Source organism: Scyliorhinus torazame, chromosome 4, assembly GCF_047496885.1.
Source record: "Scyliorhinus torazame isolate Kashiwa2021f chromosome 4, sScyTor2.1, whole genome shotgun sequence".
Taxonomy (NCBI): domain Eukaryota; kingdom Metazoa; phylum Chordata; class Chondrichthyes; order Carcharhiniformes; family Scyliorhinidae; genus Scyliorhinus; species Scyliorhinus torazame.
The window spans coordinates 161,728,318-161,744,614 of NC_092710.1; the positions used below are offsets into that span (position 1 = coordinate 161,728,318).

General features: G+C 45.9%; 1 long non-coding RNA gene across 2 annotated transcripts in view; it reads left to right on the forward strand.

Annotated features, from left to right (window-relative positions):
* Positions 1-16,297, forward strand: part of LOC140410566 (uncharacterized) — a 130,237-nt gene that overhangs the window by 70,715 nt on the left and 43,225 nt on the right. Inside the window, exon 1 of one of the 2 annotated variants that reach the window (XR_011940690.1) lies at positions 11,181-11,377. The exons of the other annotated variant lie outside the window; for it this stretch is intronic. This is a non-coding gene — a long non-coding RNA (uncharacterized lncRNA). Of the gene's footprint in view, positions 1-11,180; positions 11,378-16,297 lie in introns of those variants that run through there. 2 annotated transcript variants of the gene reach the window in all.

Here is a 16,297-nt window from a genome sequence, read left to right on the forward strand (position 1 = left end):
GTCTCACAAAGAACATCAAGCTTTGTTTTGAACTGAGCTAATTTATTAACACTACAACTAAATATATTCAATTTGCTTGCTATGATATGAAAGATTACAGATTCACTAAAACTATGATTCTAATTTCAGAGCTCCTGATAACATAACTATTCCCTATCTCGCCTAACAGCCTTCTCCCCGAATCAAGAGTATCACGTGATCCACGTGTGTGTGCTTGATCGTCATCTAGTGGTTGGATGCAGTACAGTAAATTGTTCACCCTTCATTATTCTTACAGTATACATATTGTCACATCCCCCTTTCTTTGAAGTTGTTCAGATATGCATGCTAATATACTTCAATACATGATGCTTGTTAAGGCAATACATCCAGTAGTTAATTTTTTCACCCTTTTTTCACAAATTAAGTCTGGGTTTTTTTCTGAGACGTGTAGATCTTCTCAGCACAATCTTTTCTTGCAGTTGTGTTTGTTCAATGCTGCTGTTGTTGTTTTCGCTGCTGGAACGACATCTTCCTGACATACTGTGGGAGTTGCTTTGAGTAGCTCTGTGTCTATTTTGATGTTTGGAAGTGTGGGTTGAGTCATCTTCACCGTAAGAAGTGCTTTGCAGTTTTTCCGTTACTATTATATAGGAATGTGGAGTTGCCTTTCGTATTACATGCTCGACTATCCACTCGGAAGTTGTACTCTGACAGTATCACCTTGTACTAGCGCTAATCAGTTTTTTTGTTGTTCTATCATAGTACTGTTGTTGTTTCCGTTTGTTCTGTTTGATTTTTTTGGATTGTGTCTTCATTCTCAGGATTAATTGTAGTAAGACACAGTAATGTGGTATGTATCTTTTGATTCATCAGTATCCTGTCGCAAGTGGTTTCGCTCTGTAGCTTAACAAAGCTAAGTTTGGTTCGCTGTTGGAATCCCTCGCTTTCTCAAACAACTGTTTGGCAAAATGCACTCTCTTCTCAGCCTTTCCATTGGATTGTGGATGAAGCAGGCTGGAGGTTACATGCTGGAAGTCATACTGTTTGAAAAATGCAGTCCATTCGCTGCTAACAAAAAAAGGTCCACTGTCACTCATTGCAGTGATTGAGATCCCTTGCCTAGCAAATATTTCCTTCATAGCCTTGATGACTGCCTTCGAACTGTAGTTGGATAGCTTGATTACCTCAGGATAATTTTAAAAATAGTCACTGACTAACAAGTATTCATTGCCTTGAAAGAAAAACAGATCAATGCCTACTTTTGACCATGATTTTGTGCATAGTCACTGCTTCCTTCTGTTGATAGGGCTGGTTCTTCTGACACATTTCACATTGTGCAACCACGTTGCTAATGTCATTGTTGATTCCCGGCCAATATACGGACTCACGAGCTCTTCTTTTACATTTCTCCAAACCTAGATGGCCTTCATGCACCTTGCTGAGGATAATTTCTCATGAAGAAATTGGTATTACAATACGATTTTGCCTGAGTTGGAACCCATTTACACTCTTTCGTTCAGCTCATATGTTCCGGTAGTTGGAACAAGTTCCTTTGGGCAAACTATCCTGCATGACTTTAACACTCGGATAGTTTTGTCCTTACTTTCTTCTTTGGTTAATTTTGACTTGTCATCAGAGGCAGGTAGGTTTTCTTCATTGAGGGTTGCTTGAGCTTCAATGATCTGTACGATGTCTGTCGTCCCTGATCATCAGTTGCACGTGATAGTGCATCAGCAACAACTATCTCCTTTCCTGGCGTGTAGACTAGCTCAAAACTGTACCATTCTCTGAGGTTGTGGAGACATGTCGTTTAAATTCTTCTTTAGAATTGAGACGAGAGGACCATGATCAGTTTCTACTGTGAATGTGGGGAACCCATACACATAGTTATGGATTTTGTCCAGACCTGTGAGTAGGCCCAAACACTCCTTTTCAATTTGCACACAGCGCTGCTCGGTAGGTGTCATCGCTCTTGTGCCATATGCAACTGGTTGCCATGGTCCTTCAGTTGTCTGTTGTAACAGCATTGCGCCTATGCCATCTTTGCTGCTGGCATCAGTCAAAATCTTCGTATTGCTCTTGGGATTGAAGAACGACAGAACAGATGCTGTAGTGAGTGCTCTTTTCAGATCAGGCCACTCTCTGCTGTGTTTATCAGACCGTGAACGTGACATTCTTTCGGATTAGCTGACGTAGCGCCATGGTGCGTGATGCCAAGTTTGGTGTAGATTGTCCCAAAAAATTAACAACGCCTAGCATCCTTCAGACTGCCTTTTCATCTTTTGGACATGACATTCTGATAATGGCTGTAATCTTTTTAGTGTCTGGCTGGACTCCTTGAGCTGATAGTTGATCAGCCAAGAAAATTAGTCTGGAGGTGCCAAATTGGCATTTGACTCTGTTCAGTTTGAGACCAAACTTTTCAATTCGTTCATGACTTTGTGCATTATGTTCCTCTTCATTTGATGACCAAATGATGCAGTAATCCATGTACACTCGTACGCCTGTGATACCTTCGACCATCAGTTCCATTAACCCAATGAAAAATTTTGGAAGCTGAAATGATCCCGAAAAGCATTCTATTGAAACAGTATATCCCTTATGGTGTGCTAAACGTGCAGAGTTTCTTACCTCATCGAAAGTTGCCAGAAACCCTGGAAGCGTCTGGATTGGTAAAGATCGTGGCACCTAAGATTTCACTCCCTTTTAGGAATCGGGTAGTGTTCCCGCTTAAGATTCTGATTCAGATCCTTGGAATCGATACAGATTCAAAGGTTACCGTTCGCTTTCTTTACACAAACCATAGAACTGACCCAGTCAGTTGGTTCTTCCACTTTGGCAATTATTCCCAACTGCTGCATACGCTCAAGTTCCACTTTTAAATGTTCCCTCAAAGGGGCTGGTGTCCTCCTAGGTGGGTGAATGACTGGTTTGGTATTCACTTTTAACTGGATTTTGTGTTCAAATGATAGTGTTCCCATACCATGAAAGACGTGAGGAAATTTCTGAATAATCGCCTCAAACTGGTCATTGCAATTGGATGAAATCTTGTCCGAGCTGTAAATGAGTTTCACAAGTTGCAGAATCTCACATGCCTGAATACCAAGTAATGATGATCTCTTTGGTTCAACGATCTCGAATTTAATCGGAATCTTTTTCCCTTTGACCTCGACAGTTTAATAACAGGTCCCCATTGTGGTTATTAAGTTGCCATTACAATCTCGCAGTTGACAATCATTCTTGTCAATCACTGGTTTTATCTTTAATCTGGCTGTATCGGTCTGATTAATAAGCTTAGCTCTTGCACCGGGTATCGAATTTCATCTTTATGTTGGTTCCATTTATTATTAAAGGAATCATCCAATCATCAGTATTTTGAACGATGGAAATCTGTTTTAAAGTTTCCAAATTGGTAATATTTTGATATGCATTTTCTATGCTTTCCACTGTTTCAACAAAGAAAGAATCCTCAAAGTCAAATACATCTTCCTCCGAGTCAGGTTTGATCACTTAACATTTTCTTTAATGCTTACTTCTTTGGCAGCTCTTCCTTTGTTCACTGAATTTTTTTTTTTTAAACTGCTGTGAATTTGTTCCCAATCTGCATTGAGATGCATAGTGGCTTAGCTTGTGACATTTCGCACAGGTTTTTCCATAAGCAGGGCATTTTTTGATCTAATGCGCGTTGCCGCACCTTTTACACGTCATGACGCTCGTGACATCATGCGTAAAATGGCTGGCTTCTGGAGCATGTTTCTTTTTCACGTGCACCACAACATTAATGGCATCGGCCACTTTGTTAGTTCTCGCGCCACGACAGGGATGGTGCAGGAGGGAGGGATTCAGATCCCTGGATAATTGGGCTTCATTCTGGGGTAGGTGGGACCTCTACAAACGGGATGGTCTACACCTGAACCAGAGGGGTACCAATATCCTGGGGGGGAAATTTGCTAATGCTCTTCGGGAGGGTTTAAACTAATTCAGCAGGGGATGGGAACCTGAATTGTAGCTCCAGTGTACAGGAGTTTGAGAGTAGTGAGGTCATGAGTAAGGTTTCAAGGTCGCAGGAGTGTACCGGCAGACAGGAAGGTGGTTTGAAGTGTCTACTTCAACGCCAGGAGCATCTGGAATAAGGTGGGTGAACTTGCAGCATGGGTTGGTACCTGGGACTTCGATGTTGTGGCCATTTTGGAGACATGGATAGAGCAGGGACAGGAACGGTTCTTGCAGGTTCCGGGAGGGTTTAGATGTTTCAGTAAGCTCAGGGAAGGTGGTAAAAGAGGGGGAGGTGTGGCATTGTTAGTCAAGGACAGTATTACGGTGGCAGAAAGGACGTTTGATGAGGACTCGTTTACTGAGGTAGTATGGGCTGAGGCTAGAAACAGGAAAGGAGAGGTCACCCTGTTGGGAGTTTTCCATAGGCCTACGAAAAGTTCCAGAGATGTAGAGGAAAGGATTGCAAAGATGATTCTGGATAGGAGCGAAAGTAACAGGGTAGTTTTATGGGGGACTTTAACTTTCCAAATATTGACTGGGAACGCTATAGTTCGAGTACTTTAGATGGGTCAGTTTTTGTCCAATGTGTGCAGGAGGGTTTCCAGTATGTAGATAGGCCAACAAGAGGCGAGGCCGCATTGGATTTGGTACTGGGTAATGAATCAGGCCAGGTGTTAGATTTGGAGGTAGGTGAGCACTTTGGTGATAGTGACCACAATTCAGTTACGTTTACTTCAGCGATGGAAAGGGATAGGTATATACCGCAGGGCAAGAGTTAAAGCTGGGGGAAAGACAGTTATGATGCGATTAGGCAAGACTTAGGATGCATAGGATGGGGAAGGAAACTGCAGGGGATGGGCACAATTGAAATGTGGAGCTTGTTCAAGGAACAGCTACTGCATGTCCTTGATAAGTATGTACCTGTCAGGCAGGGAGGAAGTGGTCGAGCGGGGGAACCGTGGTTTACTAAAGTAGTTGAATCACTTGTCAAGAGGAAGAAGGAGGCTTATGTAAAGATGAGAATTGAAGGTTCAGTTATGGCGCTTGAGAGTTACAAGTTAGCCAGGAAGGACCTAAAGAGAGAGCTAAGAAGAGCCAGGAGGGAACATGAGAAGTCCTTGGCAGGTAGGATCAAGGAAAATCCTAAAGCTTTCTATGGGTATGTCAGGAATAAAAGAATGACTAGGGTAAGAGTAGGGCCAGTCAAGGACAGTAGTGGGAAGTTGTGAGTGGAGTCCGAGGAGATAGGAGAGGCGCTAAATGAATATTCTTCGTCAGTATTCACACAGGAAAACGACAATGTTGTCGAGGAGAATACTGAGATACAGACTAGACGGGATTGAGGTTCATAAGGAGGAGGTGTTAGCAATTCTGGAAAGTGTGAAAATACATAAATCCCCTGGGCTGGATGGGATTATCCTAGGATTCTCTGGGAAGCTAGGGAGGAGATTGCAGAGCCTTTGACTTTGATCTTTATGTCGTCATTGTCTACAGGAATAGTGCCAGAAGACTGGAGGATAGCAAATGTTGTCCCCTTGTTCAAGAATGGGAGTAGAGACAACCCCGGTAACTATAGACCAGTGAGCCTTACTTCTGTTGTGGGCAAAGTCTTGGAAAGGATTATAAGAGATAGGATTTATAATCAGAAAGGAATAATTTGATTAGGGATAGTCAACACGGTTTTGTGAAGGGAAGGCGTGCCTCACAAACCTTAGTGAGTTCTTTGAGACGGTGACCAAACAGGTGGACGAGGGTAAAGCAGTTGATGTGGTGTATATGGATTTCAGTAAAGCGTTTGACAAGGTTCCCCACGGTAGGCTATTGCAGAAAATACAGAGGCATGGGATTGAGGGTGATTTAGCAGTTTGGATCAGAAATTGGCTTGCTGTAAGAAGACAGAGGGTGGTGGCTGATGGGAAATGTTCAGCCTGGAGTTCAGTTACTAGTGGTGTACCACAAGGATCTGTTTTGGGGCCACTGCTGTTTGTTATTTTTATAAATGACCTGGAGGAGGGCGTAGAAGGAAGGGTGAGTAAATTTGCGGATGACACTAAAGTCGGTGGAGTTGTGGACAGTGCGGAAGGATGTTGCATGTTACAGAGGGACATAGATAAGCTGTAGAGCTGGGCTGAGAAGTGGCAAATGGAGTTTAATGCAGAAAAGTGTGAGGTGATTCATTTTGGAAGGAGTAACAGGAATACAGAGCACTGGGCTAATGGTAAGATTCTTGGTAGTGTGGAAGAGCAGAGAGACCTCGGTGTCCATGTACATAGATCCCTGAAAGTTGCCACCCAGGTTGATAGGGTTGTTAAGAAGGTGTACAGTGTGTTAGCTTTTATTGGTGGATGGATTGAGTTTCGGAGCCATGAGGTCATGTTGTAGCCATACAAACCTCTGGTGCGGCCGCATTTGGAGTATTGCGTGCAGTTCTGGTCGCCGCATTATAGGAAGGATGTGGAAACATTGGAAAAGGTGCAGAGGAGATTTACCAGGATGTTGCCTGGTATGGAGGGAAGATATTATGAGGAAAGGCTGAGGGACTTGAGACTGTTTTCGTTAGAGAGAAGAAGGTTAAGAGGTGACTTAATAGAGGCATACAAGATGATTGGAGTATTAGATAGGGTGGACAGTGAGAGCCTTTTTCCTCGGATGGTGATGGCCAGCACAAGGGGACATAGCTTTAAATTGAGGGAAGATAGATATAGGACAGTTGTCAGAGGTAGGTTCTTTACTCAGAGAATAGTAAGGGCGTGGAATGCCCTGCCTGCAACAGTAGTGACTCGCCAACATTAGTGTGGTGATGTGCATCAATGTAAATACATGTAGGCTAGCAAGACACTAGAGGAAGCACCAGAGACATCACACACACACACTCAACCAATAGATCAGTTAGTTAGGACCCGACCGATGGACATTCACGATACACACAAAGGTGCCACGACCACAGGAGGGCATTACACCAGCCCATATATAAAGGACATCACACACATGATCTGCCTCTTTCCAGTGGAGACAGTCAGTGAGTAGAGACACAGAGTTGATTCAATATTACACCCACCACGTGGATTGCAGCAGCTGGTTAGTCAGTCTGGGTAGCTATAGTAGGATTAGCAGTAGTGTTGAACCCGAGTAATAGAAGTGTAAATAGTTTAATAAACGTGTTGAAGTTATCTCCACGTCTGAACCTTCCTTTGTCAAGTGCACCACAAGGAAGCCGCTTATGCCACACCCAGAGCAGAACAATTCGGGGAATTTAAATGGTCATTGGATAGACATATGGATGATAAGGGAATAGTGTAGATGGGCTTTAGGTTGGTTTCACAGGTCGGCGCAACATCGAGGGCCGAAGGGCCTGTACTGCGCTGTAATGTTCTATTGTCTATTTTCTCCGACCAACATTGCTGAGAATTGATTTCTGGCAAGTTCCCTTGCACTACACATACTGATTGTGCCTTTGAAAGTCAAATCAGAGTGTTGCAATAACCTTTCCTGAAGTTTGTCACTTTTTAACTCCGCAGACTATCTGATCTCGAAAAAGTGAGTCTCGGAGAATTGAAAAATTATATGTCTGCGCTTTCAGTCTCAGATCCGTTATGAAGCAGTCAAGCATGTCACCTGCTTTTTGCACTCTTTGCCTGCTCCAGCCCACTGCACCTCCTGCTTCTGCTTTGCCCATCTCAGGGCCTTCTCCTTCACGTGGTACTTGTGGAAACAAATAATCACTGCTTTTGGCAGTTCATTCGCCTTTGGTTTGGGCCTCCAGGCCCTATAAGCCCGATCCAGTTGATACCGGGAGGGATCTTCCCCTTCCCCCAACAGCTCTGCCAACTACTTGGCAAAGTACTCAGTCGGCCTCGGGCCCTCCACCCTTTCGGGCAGGCCCACGATCCTCAAGTTTTGCTGCCTCGATCTGTTCTCCAGGTCCTCCAACTTGGCTCACAGACCTTTGCTGGCCTCGACCACCCTCTGCAGCTCATCCCCCATCGAGGTGAGCTGATCACTGTGCTGCGACAAGGCCTCTTTCACTCCCTTCAGTTTCTCACCCTGCTCCTGCACCTCAGCCGATGTCCTCGACACCGCCACCTTCACCGGGGCAATCGCCTCCTCCACCAGCATCTTCAGTGCCGCCATCATCTCCTTTCTCTTCAACTTTTTGTGCTTTGCAAACTGTTTCTCGAATTCCAAAGCTATCACCTCGGTCATCTTTTTTGCCGTGAGCAGTGCGGCCCCGCCCAGTGATCCAGCCTCCGCCATCTTTCCAGTTTTTGAGCTGACCTTTCGCCCCCTTCTTCTCGGTGACTTTCTTTAGGTTTTTAGATATTCCCCTCCTTCCTTATGTCTTCCTGCACTTATTTGTCAAAAAATTGCCCCTGGGACCTGGCATTAAATTGTTTAAATGTCAAGCCTTGAGCAGGAGCCACCCAATGTGCGACTTCTTCCTACATGCCACCACCGGAAGTCTCACTCAGCAAGGTTTACAACAGGTTTAGAAAAACATGAATCAACCTCGGGAATCCCCCAGAGGCACAAAGATAGCTATATGGGTGGAGGGGGGATGCAAGGGCAGTGCCCTGACAGATTGGCACTGCCGATTTGGAACTGTGCCAACCTGTGCCATCTGGGGAGCCGCACTGAAGGGGGGGGGGGGAAGCGTTATGTTTTATGGAGGGTGGGGGAGCCCCCAATGCTGATGCTTATGGGTGGGGGTGGGGTGAGAGCTCCCAATTCGGCTGGTACTAGCAGGGGATGGGGGTGATGAGAGCCTCCAATGCTGTTGTTGGTGGTGGGGTGGGATTGAAAGAGTCCCTGGTGCTTGGGGGAGGAAGTGGTCCCACATGTCAGTGGGGGGAGGGTTTATTTTCTGTGCTGATCGGCATGGCTTTTTTAAAGGGCCCGATCTCTGTGGAGCCGGCCTTGCCGGCTCTATCAGGCCCCACCCCACCACACTGACGGCGTAAGCCACGCCCCTTGAATTTCTTTTCCAGAGAAACCAAAAATCTGGACTAAAATCTCCAAACTCGACTGTGCAACTGGAGAGCCACATGCCAGGTTTATGTCAGAGCCGGAAACTCTGAAAAAAATATGGGAAAATTCTGCCCTGAGAGTGGGGCTGACTAAACCCCACGAACACTAAGAGGACAAAAAAAGTTTTTAAAATATAAGGTAAGGGACAAAAATAAGGCTCTAGTAATGTGCAATGCGGATTCCATTGATCAGATGCAGAAGAGGTCATAACTGAAGTACATAAATGTTATATTTATTAAAATCATGTCAGGGGCAAAGCTCTGTAATGCATGGGATGCATTTACCCTACAGCCTTGCATACATCTGAAAGTTGGCCCAGAATCAGATAATATTACGCCTTTTTAGAAGGCTGAAACATTTGCAACCAACTTTAGCCAGAAGTGCCGAATGGACGATCCAGCTTAGCTTCCAGCTGAGGTCCCCAACATCATAGATGCCTGTCTCCAGCCAATTTGTTTCGCTCTACATGATATCAAGAAATGTACAGCAAAGGCTGTGAGCTCTGACAGCATCTTGGCTGAAGTACTGAAGACTTGTGCTCCAGAACTTGCCATGCCCCTTGCCAAGCTGTTCCTGTACAGGTACAACACTGGCATCTACCAGACAATGTGGAACAATGCCCAAGTATGCCTTGTCCACAAAAGGCAGTATAAATCTAATCTGGCCCATTACAACTCTGTTGGTGCATTCTCGATCATCAGTAAAATGATTGGAAAGTATGATGGTGCTATCAAGCAGCGCTTACAAGCAATAGCTTGCTCAACAAATGTCCATTTTTGGTCCATCAGTTTTGGTCTCCTTACCTGAGAAAGGACATATTGGCACTGGAGGGAGTGCAGAGGAGATTCACTAGGTTGATCCCAGAGTTGAGGGGATTAGATTATGACGAGAGGTTGAGTAGACTGGGACTGTACTCATTGGAGTTTAGAAGGATGCGGGGGGATCTTATTGAAACATATAAAATTATGAAGGGAATAGATAGGATAGATGCAGGCAGGTTGTTTCCACTGGTCGGGGAAAGCAGAACTAGGGGGCATAGCCTCAAAATAAGGGGAAGTAGATTTAGGACCGAGTTTAGGAGGAACCTCTTTATCCAAAGGGTTGTGAATCTCTGGAATTCCTTGCCCAGTGAAGCTGTTGAGGCTCCTTCTTTAAACGTTTTTAAGAAAAAGATAGATACCTTTCTAAAGAATAAAGGGATTCGGGGATATGGTGTACGGGCCGGAGAGTGGAGCTGAGTCCACAAAGATTAGCCATGATCTCATTGAATGGCGGAGCAGGCTCGAGGGGCCAGATGGCCTACTCCTGTTCCTAGTTCTTATGTTCATATTCTGTACGTGTCCTCATGGTGACCTTGGTCCAAATATAGAAAAAATAACTGAATGCAAGAGGTGAGGTGAGAGTGTGTGGGAGGGCAGGAGTTGGGGTATGTTGGGCACGAGAGCAAGGCTTTATCACATTGGAGGGTCAAATGGTGTGGGAGGGGGCTGCGTGGGGAGCTGGTCCACCAGAGAAAGGCTTTGGCCTATAGGCCAGGGCAGTCCTGTCTGAGGTTGGGTCCTGTGTATCTAAGGGAGGCAGCTGTATCACACAGGGAAGGTCCCCATTCAACAAGGCAAGATCCAGCTTGATGGAGTGAAGGGTAAGACTGACTGAGGATGAGCTGAGGATTACCGAGAAGAAGTCAAGGATGATGGAGGGGAGGTTCCAGAATTACTGAAGGTAGATCGAGGTTGGGGGGGTTCTGGGTGACAGATGTAAAGTGGAGGGTCACTGAGACTGGGTCAAGGGTGAAAGTGAGAGGCTGGAGGACGATTATGGGAAGGCGCAGGGTGATTTGGAAAGTCAAGTGCGATGGATGGAAACTCAAGGGCGAGCGCGCAAATATGGAAGTGGATGGCTGGCTGTTCCAGAGTCACTCTTGGGGTGTCCATGATATCTGAGTGAAGATGGGCTGAGTTGGCAGGAGACCAGGTTCAATTAAAAGGAGGCCGCTGTGTGACGGGAAAGGTGGTATGGCCATATGGCAGCTCAAGCATTGCCATTGGCTAGATGCAGCTGCTCTAGGGGTGAAGGCCACCATGCACAGAGTTGATCATATGTTTGTTTGCTTTCTTCACTTAACTTTGTGGATTCATAATCAGTCTGATAAACGCAATATTTTTGCACCTAGGGTGGAGAAGGAGAGGATTCACCACCCGGAGTGTAGTGGCCGACCAGAGGCACAAGTCAATCAAAGTGCAGCGCTATTTGGGAGGCTGGTCAGATGACAGGCAATCAGGGATGCCAGTGTTGTCAATGGGCATTGGAGAATGAGGGTGTTCAGAGCGTACATTAACTATCTTCAAATGTCTGAGAAGCAATGCTGGAGATGGTAGGTATCCAGGGAGGTGGTCACTGACCCATGCATGTTCCTTCAACAGGGCCTGCAGTTTTATGGAATAGGTGGCAACTGCGCTCAAAGTGACTGCAGTGCTGAGTTTTGATGCTACTGGATCCTTCCAGAGTCCATGGGCGTCCATCCTGTGCAGGTGTGTGCTTGTTTCCTAGGGATTTCTTATGACTTTAACATCCGATGCTACTCCCAGCTCCAAGAGTTATTTGAGGCCCTTTCCCATGTGCAAAGTTGGATTCTGGGTGACAAGGACTATGCCCAGAGGACATCGTTCATGGCAGTAGAGTGTCAGCCTAGAGCCCCACTGAGGACCAGTACAATGAAGCTCACGGTTCACCCAGGGTTATCATTGAACACACCACTAGCTTGCTCAAAATGCACTTCTGGGCTTGGACCGGTGTGGCAGCTTGGGCGTCCAGGATTATCATGGTCTGCTGTGAATTGCGTGACATTACATGGCAACATTGAGAGAGGATTTGGCAGAAGGAGACATGGAGGAGATGTATCTGTGGAGAGGCCAGAAATGTTGAGAGAACTTCATTTTTAATCAACTCAGCTTAGGAAAATGAACTTGGACATAGCTATTAAAAGAAGATCCGTATTCTCTTCTTTAAAATCTTCACTGTGCAATCCAATAAAAATCAAATTAGAAAAGTGCATGCTTATCTTGTGATTAGTCTTTGCTTTGGTTATACTGAATTGCAAAATAAATGATTAAAATTGTGGATTAAAGATCTACAACTTAGATCCATTTTTATTCTTCCTTCATAAAAATCCTGCTCCTTGAATCATCACAAGCCAAATATATCAAGATTTGACACCAGATATAGGGTGGCACAGTGGTTAGCACTGTTACCTCACAGTGCCAGGGACATGGGTTTGATTCTGACCTTGGGTGACTGTCTGTGTGGAGTTTGCACGTTCTCCCCGTGTGTGCGTGGGTTTCCTCCGGGTGCTCCGGTTTCCTCCCACAGTCCAAAGATGAGCAGGTTAGGTGGATTGGCTATGCTAAATTCCCCTTAGTGCCCAAATGTTAGGTGGGGTTGCAGGGGTAGGGCTAGAGGTGGGCCTGGGTGGGGTGCTCTTTCAGACTCGATGGGCCAAACGGCCTCCTTCTGCACTGTAGGGATTCTATAATTCGAAAGGAAATGGTCACTTAGGATGACTGGTTGTACCCGTGTTTGAGAGGCTTGGTCCAATTCATCTGATAATATTGTTGCTCCATTACTCAATCCAGATATATGTTTAATAATATTGGACTGAGGAAAGAACTTAAAAGCAATAGACAATATTATATTTTCAAAGGAATCCATTTAAATTACCAAACTGACACTTTGAAAAGAGACTAATATATGTTTTCTGTGACTATAGAACAGCTTGTGAACAGAAATGGCCCAAGAAGTTGCCTGAGGAGAGAATTCCTAGCTGATTATACAAGCTCAACTTACACCAAATTTTAAGAAAAGGCATATGAAACAGTTTAGTTTGCTTACCTCAGGGCTCAACTCCACATCTGTGAAACAGTCTAAATTCTTCAGGATCTAGTTCTTCCGTAAGGGAAATTTAAACCAATGATCCTCATCCCAAAATTTTAAAATAGTTTTGCTTTCTGTACTTTAAGAAAGTTGTTAACTTGCGAAGATGCTGTAAAAATAACCTGGTTAATCAGGCTAGCTGTCAACTGTTGCTGGAGAATGGTCAAGGAAAGCATACGCTGACTGGCACAGTTTTGATTTCCATTTGCAAGTTTGACAGCACATTCTCATTACGAATGCAAATCTCAAGTGAATGAAGCAGTCACAGAAAATCGAAAATGATAAAAGAAAATTACGGAACGGCTGAGATCACTTGCAGCAAGCTAACAGCATATTTGATGCAATCAATTCTTTTTGCGCAGTATCACATTAAGACTATAACATAATCTCTCCTTCACAAGCTGATCATTTGACTCTTATTCAGACAGCACGAGTTCAAATTCTAGACTTAGCTGACATGTACAACAAGTGCAAGAGGACTCTCACGGTTCAAAACTCACAAAGTGGTACACCCATTTCGGTAAGGAGGAAAACAATCGACCTTGCTGCTTGAAAAGGAGACTGTCTAATATGGAAAAACACTGGTGGACAAGGAGATACCTGTGCCCAGATAATGGGCGGCACAGTAGCACAGTGGTTAGCACTGTTGCTTCACAGCACCAGGTTCGATTCCCGGCTTGGGCCACTGTCTGTGCGGAGTCTGCATGGTCTCCCCATGTCTGCCGAAAGACGTGCTTGTTCGGTGAATTGGACATTCTGAATTCTCCCTCAGTGTACCCGAACAGGCGCCGGAGTGTGGCGACTGGGGGCTTTTCACAGTAACTTTATTGCAGTGTTAATGTAAGCCTACTTGTGACACTAATAAAGATTATTATCCAACTCTTCCAGCAGTAGGACAACATGGAGAAGAGAATGCATTAGAAAGGAATATAATGTTAGCCAACCCAATTTCCGACTGTTGTTTTCACTGAGAGCTAATATAAACCGAGATGGGAGAAGCTGAACTGCCCAAGCATTACCATCTTCATTGGAAGCAAAATGTTTCTCATACACAGCATATGTCAGCAGTGATAATAGCCTACAAATAGCTTGTGAAGTAAAGCAAATGAAATTACTGTTGGTTGGACTAGATTACAGTAATGACAGCTATGTTGTAAATAGATCTGGAAAGCAAGAATGTCTCACTTTCTAGTTATCGACGTGGAACGTAACATTAGGTTCATGAAATACATCAATAAACACTCAGACAAGTGGCTCCGAAGCGTTATGTACAGTCTTTAGTTGCCATCAATCAGCTAACACAGTTCAATCAACTGTTCTGAGGTTAGTTATTGCTCATAATCACGGAGAATGCTTGCGAGGCAAGCTGTTGATGCATTCTCTTCCTTGTGGTATAATCAATTTGTCAGGATAAACACGTAGGTGAACAAATATTAACTTTTTATGTAATTCTGATTGTCAAATAATAACTTAAAATGCCTGCAAGATGTGCAAAACGGAATGAAAATAACCAGTTAACACATTTGTTTTGTGCCTATGTCTGAGTGAAATATGGTAATTTAATTCAATTATAATAGCTTATTTAGCCACAATGTAACTCATAGCGGAGACCAAATTCAGATTATTGGACTGAAATCTCGCCTTCCCTCCGCCGGGAATTGCAATCCGATGCAGATAACCGTACAATGGAAAAATCACGATTTGCACGGACGCTGATTCTGCCACCATGCTCTGGTCCCTTGCTGCGGCCTGGTCGAGGTTTCTGCCCCGCACGGGCTGCCACCATGCTCTGGTCCCTTGCTGCGGCCTGGTCGAGGTTTCTGCCCCGCACGGGCTGGCCTGTGCAAAACTGGCATTTGCAAAACCGATTTAAATATTATTAGCGGTTTGGACACTTCATACTCCATCCCTCCGTGATGCTCCAGCCCTCTTCGGTGGAAAACCCGCAGGCAAGTGTTTACAAGGGGGGCCCTGGACGCCACAGCTGTTGAGGGGTAGTGGGAGGTTTAAAAAAACTCTCAACAATTGTCAGGTTTGTTTGAGGGTGGCTGCCCAGGCTGGGGGCAGTAGTGGGAATGACTTGGTGCCAGGTCCGTGGACTCAGGGTGCCCCTTTGGAATCGGGGTGGCCTGGCTCAGACTGCCATTTTTGCAGTGTGTGGATTTAAACACACCCCTTTGCTACTTACAGGCTCCTGGCTGTTCACATTGCTGACTGCTCACTGTGTCCTGTGAATGCTCAGAGAGTCTCTGGTGATGTGGGAGTTTATCCTGCTGGCCCCTCTGGACATCCGCATACTCCAGAGGTATCAGTTACGGGATGGGTGTGGCCAAGCTCAATCAGTGCCCCACCAGGTGTTGGCACTCCTCAAAAGTGCTGTCCCATTACAGAGGAAGCAGGGGGTTAGCAGAGCCCACCCCAAACAATGGACACCTGCACCGTGGCCTTCAGAACCCTCCCTGGTGCTCACCAGTGACCCTTCAGGATCACGAGCTGTCTTCTCCTGGTGAGGCTGGCAGTACTGACTGCCTCTGCCACCTCCGCCCTGTTCAGGAGGGCGAGCTTCAGTCTGTGGCCCAAACTGGGGAAGAGGGTGTCCCTCCTCTCCTCATTGGCAACGAACAGTGGGTCCACTTCAGATTCCCGAAATCAGGGGTCAGGTCTTCTCTGAGCCATCTTGGTGGCTGCAATAAGTGTGTGGTGAGTGGAGCGCTCAGATAATCAGGTTCTTTAGCACAAATCCGACCCCAGTGGTTACACCTCCCGCTGGGCTGGGAATTGCTTCCAATTCGTGCCGGCAGAATGCTGGCCCATTTGCATGTCCTGAATCGCAAAATGAATTGCGTCTCCATCGGAAACACGAATTGGATCCAATCAGTCCCGGGCACGATCTACTGGCCACGTCATGCTCAAACAGGAGCGTGGTGCGGCTGACAGATGTCGGGTGAAGCCTGGCGAGATCTACCCAGACCTTGCCAGCCGTCACGATCAGGATCCCGCCCAAAAAGGTGTAACCAAACCTCACGCACCAAAGTTGGTTTTAAACTCACTGGGGCGTGCTCACCCGGGATCTACCGGGCTCCTGCATCTCACGCCCTCTGCAGGGAGTCCCCAGCCGGGCACCGTTCATTACCAGTCTGCACAAACGTGGATCTAGCGGAACGGCACCCGGCGGGGGTGGGGTCTCCTAGGCCATCAGTGGTCAGGGACAGGGAAGGGTGCCCCCCTGGCCCTTTCCCCTGGAACATGGGCACCTTGGCACTGCCAGGCTGGTACCCTGGCACTGCTACCCATGCACTGCCAAGATGCCCTGGTGGCACTGTAAAACCGGTAGGTTTACTGCCTGGGTGCCCAGGTGCCAGGG